Raw genomic sequence first — 14,173 nt, forward strand, 5'->3', positions numbered from 1 at the left:
GAGAATGAAGGGAATTTGATAGACTGCATGGTGCTAAGCCAGATTTTTTAAATGGGAACAAAATACAGTATAGCAGCTAGTCAAAGCAAATAGATGAGTTTAAAGAAAATACTGTTTGTTTTTCTGTTCTTCTTCTTGGAACACCTCCACTTTATATAAAATATTGAATATACTTTGAACGCAGAGAAAAGTCGTGAGAGAAAGAACTGTACCACCCAGCAGTTAAGAGTACCCATCTGGGAAGAATGAGGTTCAAATCTGTGCTCCAAAAAGCATTGAATTATTTATACCATTAGAACTCCATATGATAAATTCAGTCACAGCTTGTCAGATCAGTTTAAATGTTAGAAGTCACTGGGGAAACAGGGGACCAGACAGTCATGCCAGTACATAATGCATACCAAGGACTTAAAACCAGGTGTTTTGCATCCCAAACAAGATCCTGTATCATTAGGCTTCTCTGAATCATTTTGTATTTGTCATAAGGACTTGCACGTGTCTTTCATATTGTTATCAAGTATCTTGGTTTTACCCTGATGTGGAACAGGACAGTCATTGTATCTAGTGGATTTTTGTAGCAAATAAAAAGACATGTATGTGTAACTAGAGTGTGTTTCTTTCTGCCCCTACCCTCTGCCTGTCCCACTTTTTTCAGGAAAATCATTGTCTGTGAGAAACTTTTCCAATGGATCATGAACCATAATAATGAATAGGCATCACTTGTCAAAATATCTCTATATATATTCCTAATCCACTTCAGTATGAAGGCTGATAACATTTCAGTATATTTAGGTAGGTCGCCGCTTTTCAACATGGTATTACGTCCTTGTTTTACCCTGGAGGGAGGGCACACTAGGAAGTTTTTCTCCAGAACTTCCTCTGTGAATTGATGGGACCAGTTGGAGGCTGGTTTAGTTGTTGACAGCCTGAGAAACCAATTGGGAAAATCGGTTCGTTCCGTGAATCACATTGGAATCAAGTAAACACCGGGAAAAGCTCTCTTACATTTCTGATCTCTCACAAGGTTACACTGACCTGGCCCGGGTCCCTCTCGTGTGGGGCCAGGCAGGGCTGGGCTCGGGAGGCTGCCGGGCCCCGTTTCCAACCAGGAGCCCCGATAACCAAAAGAAGCCGAGCCCATTGCTGAGATCCTGGCCCTTTTCCCGGTGTGTCCGTGGCTCGGGGGGCCCTGCCCTGCCCTGCCCCGGCTCGGAGCAGCCCTGGGGTGGCCGAGCCCGCCCGGCCGCCCTCACGGGCTGGGGGGAGGCAGCCGGGCCCGGTTCGGGAGAGCCCCCAGGGCTTTGTGTGCTGGGCAGGGCAGAGGGAGAACCCCCGGGCTGCGGCTGGAGCTGGGGGCGGGCAGCGCCGGGGGAAAGCCATGGACACACGGCCTTGGCACCCATTTCTCCTCTGCGTGCGCTTTGCAGTTTCCATCCGGCCCCCCCAGCACGGCCTGGGCACCCTGAGATCCTGACACAGCTCCGGCATGGCCTGGCACAGCCCCTGCAACTTCTGGGTGAGATTTTAACTTTTCCAGTGCTCAGATAAGACTGACAGACTTTCCATCCTTCCTTGGGTGAGAGGGAGAAGAACAGAAAGGATGCACCAAAGTCAATGAAGTAAAAGCTAAGTTTCTAGATGGAAGGAGAATGAGTAGATGCCATGAAGGTTGGCTGAAATATCTTTTTGTAAGTTATAAGGGTGGACTGTACTACATGGAAAAATTCCTTTAAACCATGAAAAAAAGACATTGGGGGTGGGGAGTAAAGTGAAGTGTAAAGTGTTTGGAAAATCCTTTGCCCCGAGGGAAAAAGGGGGATCTCTGTTCCTGGGAATAATGTATGAACTGAGAGAGAAGTAAAGAACTTTGGCCTTTGAGTAGCTCATCCTTCAAAGTAATACCCCATGACTTTTTAACATGGCCTGCAACCCAGTTCTGAGAAGACTGTAAAGTGGGAGGAAATTCCTGATAGCAGATCCCAGGCGGCTGTTATTCCTGAAAAAAGTGGAGTCAGGAGAGAACTGGTTATTTCCTCTCTTGATAAAAGATCCTTATAGCTAAATAAGAAGAAACTGCTCTCCCTGAAGTGAACTGAAAAAGATTATTTAAGTAAGGAAATTGACTGAATTTTCTCTATATGTTGTTAAGCTGTGACAAAGGGGAAAAGAGGAAGTGGTCTAAAGATCTATTGTGAAATTATTATTATTTTTCTTTGTGTTGTTAATAAAGTTTTTCTTTATCCCCTGTTAAGTTTTGAACCTGCTTTGTTTCTACTCCTGATGCTACTTCACAACAAAAGGTAAATATATTAAAAATTGGCAAACCCAAGCTATAGCGTAGTAATATGTAGGGGTTAGTCTCCTAAAGAAAAATTAAAGGCAAAAACCCAAGAAGAGCCTGCAACCAGTGAAATATTACAAATCAACCTTACTTCATTTCTATTAAAGTGACTTTATCTCTTTCTGGTTAATGTGGAGAAGATTGCAGTTTTTAATGCCAAAGATAGGTCAAGGGATCACCCTTTGTATTTGCTATTGTACTCATTTCATCTGTTAATACTGAGAAAATATTAAACAAATAAGACATGCCCTAACCAGTGGTAAACAAAAGCGAGCTCCCTAGAACAGGTGGCTGTTTCTGTGTGGGAATGTGACTGGAACTTGAAGTGAGGCAACCTGACATTGGAAGTGTGGATTAAATACAATGCACATCAATAATGAGTGGGTTTTTTTCCATTTACTAGATGCATTTTCAATCAATCCATCCTCACAGTTGCCGGTAAAATGGATATCAGATTACTTTCTACATTTTTAGGGGAAGTTGCTTCTTGTTCCATGTCTTTTTGTACTAGTCTTCCACTGAGAAGTTCAATGTGGAAGGCAATGTCATGGTAGTAAAATTGACCGAACAGCAATTACTACATTGAAAATACATTAAATAGTTTTGACCTTCTGTACTTTAGATAGACATGGAAAAATTTCCTGATTTCAGGTAATTTTTGCAGTTTGTCGTAAAGCATTCTGCTCATTGTTAGTTGTGATCCCTTCCTCCAAAGTCACTGAAGTGTTTCTCAACCTCATCCATATTCTCTTGCTGAATTCTAACATAAACACTAATACAAGTTTGGTAGTGTGAATGGTGTTGATAAAAACAATCCTAAGATTTTTATACAGTATTATTAATTTTCCAATTACTGTAAAACACTGAAAAAATTGAGTATTGAGATAAAAGAGTAAAACAAGAGTGAGCAAAAAATTTTGCATTATGTCTCTTAGTTCAATATTTGGACATCCGGCTTTACTATACCAACTGCCACATACAATATTGAAAGACATCCAAAATCTTTTATGTTCACTAGGTATGCTATTAGTAATTTCACAATTGAAAAGGTGTATCATAAATACAAAAACAAATTCCAAGGACACTTGCATTAATAACTGCCTTTTAGGGATAGAAATAAGTCCATAGCTGTCTTTTATCTAATTACACACAGAGTAACTACATATGTGAGGTCTGGAGCAGAAACCATATTGTGTCATTATTTCACAGAATCACATAATTGCTAGGGTTGAAAGGGACTTCTTTAAATCATGTAGTCCAACACTCCTGACAAGGTGGGATCATCTAGAGCAGGTGACACAGGAACACATCCACACAGGTTTAGAATGTCTCCAGGGAAGACTCCTTGACTTCCCTGGACATCCTGCTCTAGCGATATGCTCAATGGAAAGAAATCCTTCCCTGTGTTGAGCTGGAACTTTTTCTATTTTAATTCATGGTCATTGCTCCTTGTTCTGTCTCTGGACACCACTGAAAAGAGTCTGGCTGCATCCTCTTGGCACCTGCCTTTGAGATATTTATACACATTAATGACCCTCCTAGCCCGCTCTTCTTGAGACACCCTTTTTTCTTGATCTCTCCTCATAAGAGAGATGCTCCAGACTCCTCATCATTTTTGTGACCCTTTGCTGGACCCTCTTCAGCAGCTCCTTGTCTTTCTTGAACTGTAGAGACCAGAACTGGACACAGCACTCCAGATGTGGCCTCACAAGGGCTCAGTAGAGGGTGAGGAGGCCACACTTTTCCTGATGCATCCCAGAACTGCATTGGTCTCATCACTATCCGTTCATCTAACCCACACATCCTTAGCTTACCTATAAGGATGTTACGGGAGACAGTATCAAACAGCCTCACTGAAGTCAAGGTAGACAACATTCATTGCTCTCCCATCATCAGCCCATCTTGCCCTGCTATCATAAAGGCAGTGAAATTGTTTTACTCTTAGGGAATCCATGCTGGCTACTCCTAATTACTTTATTTTCTTCTACATGGTTGGTGATGACCTACAGAATAATTTGTTCTGTCACCTTTCCAGGGATGGAAGTGAGGTTGAGTAGTCAGTAGTATCCTTCTTGCCCTTTTTGAGGATGGGAGTGACATTGGCCTTTCTCCAGTCATTGGGCATCTCTTCAGTTTTCCATGATTTTTTAAAGGAGATTGAGAGTTCCAGGGCAACATCTGCCAGCTTCCTCAGTACCCGTGGGCGTATCCTGTCAGGACCCACGGATTTATAAGCACTCAGTCTCCTCAGCTGATATTTCCCCCAGCCCTCCAAAGCCATGTGAACATCTTTGTTTCTCTGGCCTCCCTCTCTTACCTCTAGGATTTGGGTTTCCTGAGGAATGACCTCAGCAGTAAAGACTGAGGCAAAGAAGGTGTTCAGCAATTCTGCTTTGTCTTCCCTCACCACAACATCTGTCTGATTCAGCAGTGGCACCACATTTTCCATAATATTCCTTTTGCTGCTGATGCACCCTTAGAAGCCCTTCTTGTCCTTGATATACCTTGCCAGACTTAATTCCAAGTGATCCCTGGCCTTCCTCCTTGCATCCTTGCATCCTCTGAAGATGTTTCTATAGTCCTCTGATGAAGCTTGTCCCTTTTTTCCCCATCCTATAGATTTCTTTCTTCTGTTTCAGATTTACATGCTCATCCATGCAGATCTCCTGCCTTCTTTGTATGATATCTTGCTCAGTGTCTTGAGCTTGGAAGAAGTGACGCTTGAGTATTGACCAGTTCTCTTGGATTCCCTTATCTTCTAGAGTCCTAAAAGATGGAGTTCCTCTAAGTAGGTCTTTGAAGAGGTTGAAATTGTCTTGAAGCTCGGGGCTCAGTCCTGCTTACTGCTTTGCTTCCCCCATGCAGGGTCCCAAGTTCCACCCTCTCATGGTCACTACAGCCAAAGCTGCCCCCAGTTCATATCTTCAACCAGTCCCTCCTGGTTTGTTAGTACAAGATACAGCAACACACCTTTCCTTGTTGGCTCTTTCAGCACGTCTATCAGGAAGTTACCCTCAGTTATCTGAAGAATTTGCTTTCAGTATTCCCATTTCTAATATATTTGTGGAACTTTTTATTTCTAATATGTGCTTATAGTTTAAAGTTTGATCATCTATATTTTTCATTTTTATGCAAGCACACATGCTTTGGCTCTGATGGCTACCTTCCAATTTTAAGTTATTTTCAATTTTAAAACTACAAAATTTCTTGGTACGTCGTATGGGCTTTCGTATGGGCTTAAGAATGCCATAAGACACTCTCAGTGCATACCCTATCTATTTTTACTTGGGGAGGTGTCTCATTTGCTGCTGTATATATTCCTAGACTACAGCTAGTGTTCCTTGAATCCAAACTGCCAAGAGATACTGCCCACAAATTTCCAGAGTTTACTGAAATCTGCTTTTCTGTAGGACACTATCCCTCTTCTGATGTTTCTATTCCTTAGAATGACACTTAATTTCTCATTAAGTTCATGCAAGGTATGTTCCAGCTTCAGACCTTACTCAACTGTTGTATATATTTTAATACTTTCCCTTCATTTCATCCAATTATTTCTTAGAAAGTTTGTCTAAGAAGGTATTTGAGTTTCTGGTAGTTAATTGATGTATCACTAGACTTATTCTGCATCTCCCACAGGTAATTAGAGCTAGAACCCTATGATGATATTGCACTTCTTTCTGCACACTTTTCTATACTCTTTTACATGTTCTTGATGCTCAGAATAAGCATTTATGCTGAAATAACATTCTTGAATTTTCCTTTCTCCATGAATAATTTTTACTCTTATACTACTATTTTTATCAGAGTTTGTTCTACCATATTTCCTTGATGTCAGTGTTGTCCTGGCTTTGGCTGCATGCTCAGTTTATCGCTGCTTCTCTTTATTTCTTTACTCTTGACATCAGAATATGATCCAGTAAGTCTTATTCTTTTCTCCCATATGTTCTTCTAGCTCCTTTGTCTTCTCCTCTAGGAGTGAAATCTCTCACTAGGCTATTACTGTATTTTGATTTCTAGCAATATTTTATTACCTGACTCTTTCAAATTTTAAAGCTGTTCTTTGTAGGACTGAGAATCTGTAACTGGAAATTTCTCTCCCTTGCTTTGGGAGCTGGACTCAACTTTTTGCTACATTTCTTCCTTTCTTGGATCCTTTTTGTCAGAGAGGCTAAAGCTTTCTAATTGACTGTGATGCAAAATACTGCTTATTTTCAAAATATATTTGTACCTGGCTGACCTTTACTAATGTGTTTATTTCTAGCTTTATTACTCCAACCAAGCTTCTGACACATGGAGTCACACTGACCTGCTGTGGGTTGGTCACATCTAGCATATGCTTAGTGCACACACTGAAAACACAGATAACAGTAAGAGAGCTGGATTGACTAGAGTAACACTATTGCTCTCTAAGAGACAAAAATCAGCAGGCAGGTTGATGTACCAAGGGACTTCCAGCCTGCTTCACCCTTTGTTTCTTCTTGGATTCTGGCTGTATCTTCACAGCTGCAGCTGCACATCATATCTGCACATTGATTGTCATGGTTTACTATAGGTTTTACAATAACAAGAAACAGTTCCTGAATCCATTAACAGTGGGACTTGGATAGGAAGTGATCACTGCTTGCTGGCCAGGGTGGACAGAATTGTTTTAGGATTTCATTCATTCACATTTGCCTTTTTGTTTGTTTATATAAGCTGGTAGCACAATAAAAGTGGACATAAGTCTATTATCAAAAAGTCCTCTTTTTCACACAATAACAAAATATTAGAAGGTATTGTATAGATTTTTTGCTGAACTTAACTATTTTTATTCTAAAAGTTTGGCCTAGTTTGAAAAACAGGTATTTGCGAAGAAAGGCAGAAGCCTCTCTTTGAAATGAAAAAATGTGATCCCTCCTCCCTACAAATTATTATAATTTTGGAATTAAGGGAGCTCTCAGGCAAAGATATGGGGGTAGGAATAACAGTTCTTTACTAGTATATCTAACAAGACAAACAAGAACAACAACAGTTATGAAATTACCCACAAACAGAACAGTAACTCAGTCCCAGTGTTTTTTGGCTGCAGGCACCTTTTCCCTGAGCTGCAGTTCCCCGTGCTGGGGGCGGGCGGGTCCCGCAGAGCTGCAGGAGGGCTGGGGGTGATGGCAGCGCTGTCCCAGGGGGAGAGAGAGATGGAGAGAGAGCTCTCTGCTCATGGTGTGGGTCCCAGTGCTCAGCAGAGTGCTGGATGGTGGCAGGTTACAGCGAGAAGGGAGCAGGGCAGGGTCTGACAGCAGTGAGGATGGCTCCCGGTGCTGGGATGGCAGGGATGGGACTGAGGTGGCGATCGTCCTTCTCGTCCGAACTCCGCAGGGGAAATGGGCTGAGCCAGAGCCTTCTGTCTGCTCTTCTGGATGTTTGGATATCGAGGGGTTTCCCTCTTCCCTCCCCTCCCCCTTGCCGCCAGGGCCCAGTCAACAGGTATCTTAGCATGACAATGGAAAATTCCACAGAGGGAAAAGGGAAAGAACCAACCCCCAACAAAGTTGTAAACTGCTTTAGCAATATATAACTTTTTTCTCTTTTTCCAACATGCATGTCCCAGAATTTCTTGTTCTTCAGTGAATCAAAATGCATGTTTCTAGTGTATGTAACAGAGAAACTGAATTTCTTTTGAAGATATTTTGTTAATGTTATATACAGCATGAAGTGGTATTTTTTTGAGGTTTGGTAAAGCATTTTACCAAATAAAACTTGGTCATTCTTTAAATATTCGTTTTCTGAAGACAATGTTGTGCCTTAGGAATTAATAAACTAGAGTACAACAGTTTTATTTGTCCCCTCCAATATTTATTGGAGTTTTCAGTATGAGATTTTGAGAAGATTTAGATGTTTTAAATATTTGAACTTCACAAAAGGCCATGGAGAAAAGGCAGCATTTTCCCCACATAGCAATGCAGGAAAAAAAGGAACATGTATGAGTTATGTAAAGGTATTATGTATCAATCTACCTGAGGTAGTGCTGAAATACTAATGAAAAAGTCTGACTCACTGGAGCTTGATGAATTAGTCAAGCACAGGGAGGAAATTTGTTGCCTGAGCAGGAACAGTGGACCCTAGTCCATGGGGCTCTAGTCATAATTCTGTCCAGAACTATCAATACAGAGTGCACTGCTGTGCTAAGGAACCTCTGTTTTTGCAGTGTCTATGTCCAATAGAGCAAGTGTTGAAAAGACAGTTCAGCTCAAGCAGCACATTTTTAATTTTAACAAGGTCACAGGTATTGGTACTGGTATAAATAACAGCTTTTTTTTTTATCCTGATAGGATGAGAATTGTGTTTCTTTCTGAGGTGCTTTCAAAGAAAATTATTAAAACCTGCCTTGTATAGGGTGAAGAGGAAAAAAGGACAAAAAATTATATTTTCAGTTTAAACTCCCTTTTTAGAAACTATGACTTTACATCTAAAGTGTGCTTACAAAGGCTGGGGTATTCAAGTCCAGCATCTGATAAAAGCTTTCCTAAATCTATTCTACAGAACAGAAAAAAAAAAATTTAAACTTTTTCATATATTTTCTGGGGATGGATAAGAAGACAAAGTATTTAGCTGAAAACTACCAGTTTAAAAATTGCAGAGATTTATGTAAAATTATAGAAATCCACTTAAATATTTATCAGATCAATCTGGAAGCTGAACTTCAAGTCTTATGGAAAATATTGAAATAAATCCTCACATGTTCTTACAATGGTCTCCAACTACAAAAGAAAAAAAAAATGTCAAAATATGACTTCTTCTTATGATGTGCTTTTCACATCACTGATTCAATATGATAAAGTTTAAGCCAGGCTGTCTGTACTTGGTTCTGCTGCTTAAGTGTTCAGTCCCTAAGTTTCTGCTGAAAAGAGGACTTCTATTCACAGTATTTGGTAGCTAGAGCTACCCAGTCACACCCTGATGAAAGGCTAAGGCTCTTGTTATCTTTTGCAGATGTGAATTCATCGAGCTAAGCACTCCCAAAGAAGGCTGAGATTTTGGGTTCATAATAATTTTTAGAGTTGTTCTACTCAACTGCCCAGTGTTTGGACTACTCTGATGATTACAAAAGGCTGAGCTTTAAATCTTTACCCTGTCTGATAAGAGGCAGAGACTCAAATCCAGGTTTCATCATGCAATAATCTTCAGGTTGTTGTCTATTCTTGAGAGGGTCTTTCTTAATGTTATCTCGGGAGATGTTCTGCTTTATAAATAACTAAATATTCAGTGAAGCAGAGAGTGGAATCTCTTGTTCCCACCCATGTCCTACCCACTGAGTCTGAAAGTCCTTTTCTCCTTCTCTTTATCTCAACAAATATTTAATTATTATCCCAACTGGAGTAGTCCCAAGAGATTGAGGCTTTTCTATGATACTAAATAGTCTGGTGAGTGGGACATACTCCTAATATGTTGCTTCTGTCTCTTCCACTCAGTGGCATGGAAAACAAAAACTTCTGGCCTGCCAAATGATTGCCTGATGGTGGAGTAGGTCCCTCCATGTCTTTATTTCACTTAAACTTGAACATTTTGACCCTGGGAGGAGTCTCAGTGGAGTCAAAGTGAAGCACATCTGTAAACATGTTGAGATCCCAACTGCTATTTTAATTAGAAATGTAAAAATATAAGGACATATCATTCAGTTTCAAATCATAGGCTATTTGGCTTATAAATAAACAAGAACATGTCAAACATAAAGCATCTTTATAGGCATGAGAGAATATTCCTAGTAAGACACTAAACAAAGGTGAAAATGAAGGTTGATACTGCAGAAAGGTGATAGGAATAACAGCTGGGAAATTAATGTAGGCTATATCTGTTTAAGAGAAAAGTTGATGTTGAAAATCAATAGCTTTGAAAAGCACAGACAAAGGTCTCTAGAGTTTCAGTCCTTTTTTACCTAGTGATGTTGTTGTTTGTTATTTTGGGGAGGGGGTTGTTTGATTTTGGTTCTGCACGGCAGTATATCAATTTCTACATTCAAATGCAGAATTTTGTGGAGAGCTGACACCATCCTGGATTAGTGATTTCTACATACACCCTTACATTATCAGACTGTGCATATAAATGCATTTGTACGTGACAATAAAGTGCGGTACACACCTGTCATTGAGTGTCATTATGCAGATAGAAATGGAAGCAGTTAATGAATGAGATCTCCTGTCAATGTAATCTAAATTCAAGACCTGGCATAGAAAAATGATTCTTGGATGGATTCAAAATGCTAAGGAAAACTAAAGGAATGAAAAATATTCTTTATCTAGTGATCCAATATGGCTGACTGTTATGACCTGAAAAACTCCTGGTACACCTAAATCAGATTAGCTAACATATATAAATTACCGATGTTTCCAAATATGCCTCTGTTCAAATGCTTTTACCATGCCTGGTCCTGACTTCCGAATTGAAAAGTCCTTTGAAGCCCTATTTTCAGTTCTCATTGTTTATTTTTAGCAACATTTAACTAACTATTTTTAGCTTTTGCTTATTTGTAGTCACCTAGGCAACAATGTACATTGATGAAATTTGTGCCTGTACCTGAAATCTCATGTTACCACAAAGGTATTTAATTGGGAGTGCTAGCATTGACGTAAAACACATGAAAAATGGATGTGTTGACATTAAGGTATCCACCCAGGCCCATTTTCTTCTGTTCTCCCTAAGGTGTGGGAGCTTAGTTAGGGTGATGGTGAGCATTACAGCAGTCACCCTGATGAATTTGCAGGCAGAATGATCTTAACAATACATTGCTGAGAACAAAAGTTCTACTTCCCCAAAATTCCCATTTGGAAGCAATGTGCCAGTTGTATTATGAAGAACTGGATAAGCCTCATCATCAGCAAATCTACTTAAGTCTCCTAAAACCCCAACAAACCAGAATTGCATTTGGGTCTTCCTGCCTTCTTGCCACAAGTGAAGAGGACTGCACAAATTACAATGCATTTGGAATTGTGGTTCTGTCCTGTAACTTCTCTCCCAAAGGGATTGTGCACATCCAGTGCAGAGTCTGGATGACTCCTGTCACCACAGAAGAGAATACCAAAAGGAACCTGTAATTTGTCTCTACAGCATGTACTTAAAAGAATGAGAAAAGTAATAAAAGTAGGTATTAACATTAATTGTATCTGAAAACTCGTAAAGTGATGTATACTGCACATGGAGATGTCAAGATGAAAGATTTGTTTTCCTGTGATAAATTTGTTTTTTGGTGCCTCTTGTTTCTTTTGAGATGTGTTACCCCTCTCAAAGATGAGGGATGACCTAAGAACTCTAAACATAGGGAAATCATGTGGGAAAATGTCCACTTTGCTTTGTACTTAGTTTTAAGGTTTCTATTCCCAAACAGAAATTCTAAACATATAGTATTTCAATGACAATAGGGACAAACTGCTGTATTATTGCACAGAGAAAAGATATGTCTAGGAGACAAATAATTCAAAGCTTAAGTGTTAGCCATCTTGCATTATGGGGTGTGACAATGATAACATGTTTTGCAAAAACTTGCCTATATGTATTAAATTTCTACTTTGTATCATCCAAGATATTATCCAGAGCTGGAATAGAAATGTAGTGACCTGTTGTTTAGTGCAAGTATAGACATATTAATATAATACCCAGATCTCCATTGATAGTTCAGAAATTGTAGTGGATGTACAGATATAGAACCACACAATATCTGTGGTAAATATTTTGGTCCTGTCTTCTTTTAGTAAACCAGTTAAAATGCACTCATAATGCAATGCTAATTTTTCTAAGTTAGACAAGGCTTGATGCTACCTGGCATCAACCAGTTATAGAATGAAAAATTACATCCTTGTCTACCATGCTGATCACATCAGGGACTGATCACATCAATTACAACCAGTTAATCTCCTCTGTGCAGTGGCCTTTCAAATTTAATCCCATTTAGCATCACCAGCTACAGGTTTTCACTCTTTGTGTAAGCTTTGTGTTGGTAATCAAACGTAGTTTTCTACATTCTACTTTTTTATGAAGTAGGATGCAGGATATCAACTTAAATGCATAGAAATTTTCTTCTTCTTCTATCTGTATTTTTTCATAGGAAATTAATTATGTGGAGTAATTAGAATTTAGTAGTAGGTATTAACAGAAAATGCTTTCTTTAACACTTTAGGTTAGAGACCTGTTCACTCTGATGTTTAAACCTGTCTGTGGTGGAAAATATCATCTTGGATGACTCACTATTTTCCCTTCCAATAGCAAGTAAAATATATAGTATTAAAGTACTTGAATTGCCTTAGGGTTTAAATCTTCTGCTTACTGAAGTCTTCCAAATTAAAGTGTAGTGTACTCTATCTTATTTTATGGCATTATAATACTCTGGATTTCCAGTTATTTTAGTGAGTACACAAGTCTTGACAGATAGAAACAATGTTGGTTTGACATCAGAGCATTTCATTTATCTACACTTAAATCTCACTGGATTTGTGAACTTATTTATATAGATATCTCCTATCAGTAAAGTCAAATCAGAGAAGACTGAATGTCCTGAGCCTACAGCTGTGAAATCAATCTTTCTCCTTTATTTCATTACCACTGCCTTATCTGTATTGCAAGTTAGATTGATGCTACAGTAAGATATTAGAAAGATTTTTTTCAAAAGTGAGCATCTGTTTCAAGACTTCTATGAAATTCTGATTTGGTGTGTTTCACATGCAGCTTTACTGACTATTAAATACGAAGAGTAATGATGGCACAGTCTTTGACCATAAGAAACAGTCCTGGAAGTATATTCCTGGAATTGTAGTTAACCATGGAATGGATTCTGTCCAGAAATAAAAACCTCACATTTACACAAATGGCAGATGACACCTACTTACCAAGTATTTCATAACAAATTGAAGGTATCATGCAAGACTGCTGAGCAAAATTGCTACCATGCATTTGTATACGCAGTGCATATCTGCTGTGCTACCACTGAGAAGCAGCCTGTCCTCAAAACTGCAGAGTACAAAAATACAACTGTTAATTATAGGTGTGTGCTTTACATGCCTGGGTAGGAGCCATGCTGTGGCTTTGTGTGCTCTTTTAATAAAGTTCCTCTGTGAAAGCAGAGGTAAGGGGATTTCTTTCCTCCTTAAAGACATTGATGAATGCTCCAGTATCATTAGTGTCAACAGCAGCTCATCCGGAAGGATCAAGAGAAAATTTTTATTTCTTTTTGCTTGGATTTTCACTTTGCATCTGATGCCAAGGTCTTATAAACCTAGAATGAAACTACCTGCAGCCTCCCAACAAACATCTCCTTCCCTTTTATTTGGTTTGTCTAAAACAGTAGATCTAATGTGAATGGGGAATGTGCAAGTTCATTTCAACATGACTGTTATAAACAAAAAAGTCCACAGCCACTGTAGATCTGCTTCACATTTTGACCCACTGTTCTTATCAAAGGTGATAGAAGCTCTGACCCAAAAGTGTAGGATTTGACTCTAGATAGTTAATGTTACTGCCACCAGACTGCCTGTTTAGTCCCGTGTGATCTTAATAGTATGTGACAATTTATCATTATGATCTTTCTGCCAAGCCCAGTAGACTGGGTAGGGGTCACTGCTTTCCTAAAGCACACTTATGTGCAGAAGCCCTGCATTATAGATCCTGCTGCTTCAGCACAGTTAATACCTACAATCTCACATGAAGGTTAGAGGGGAATGAATGGAGCAGCTCCCTGGGTTCTGTGGGGAAGCTCCAAGGAAGTTCTTAATCAAACTGAAATGAAATAGCTGTTTGTAAGCAATATATAGCTTACATAGATTCAAGCAGTAGTAAAACACATATTTTCCTGCATGGAAGAGTGTTTTG

Source organism: Cinclus cinclus, chromosome Z, assembly GCF_963662255.1.
Source record: "Cinclus cinclus chromosome Z, bCinCin1.1, whole genome shotgun sequence".
NCBI lineage: Eukaryota > Metazoa > Chordata > Aves > Passeriformes > Cinclidae > Cinclus > Cinclus cinclus.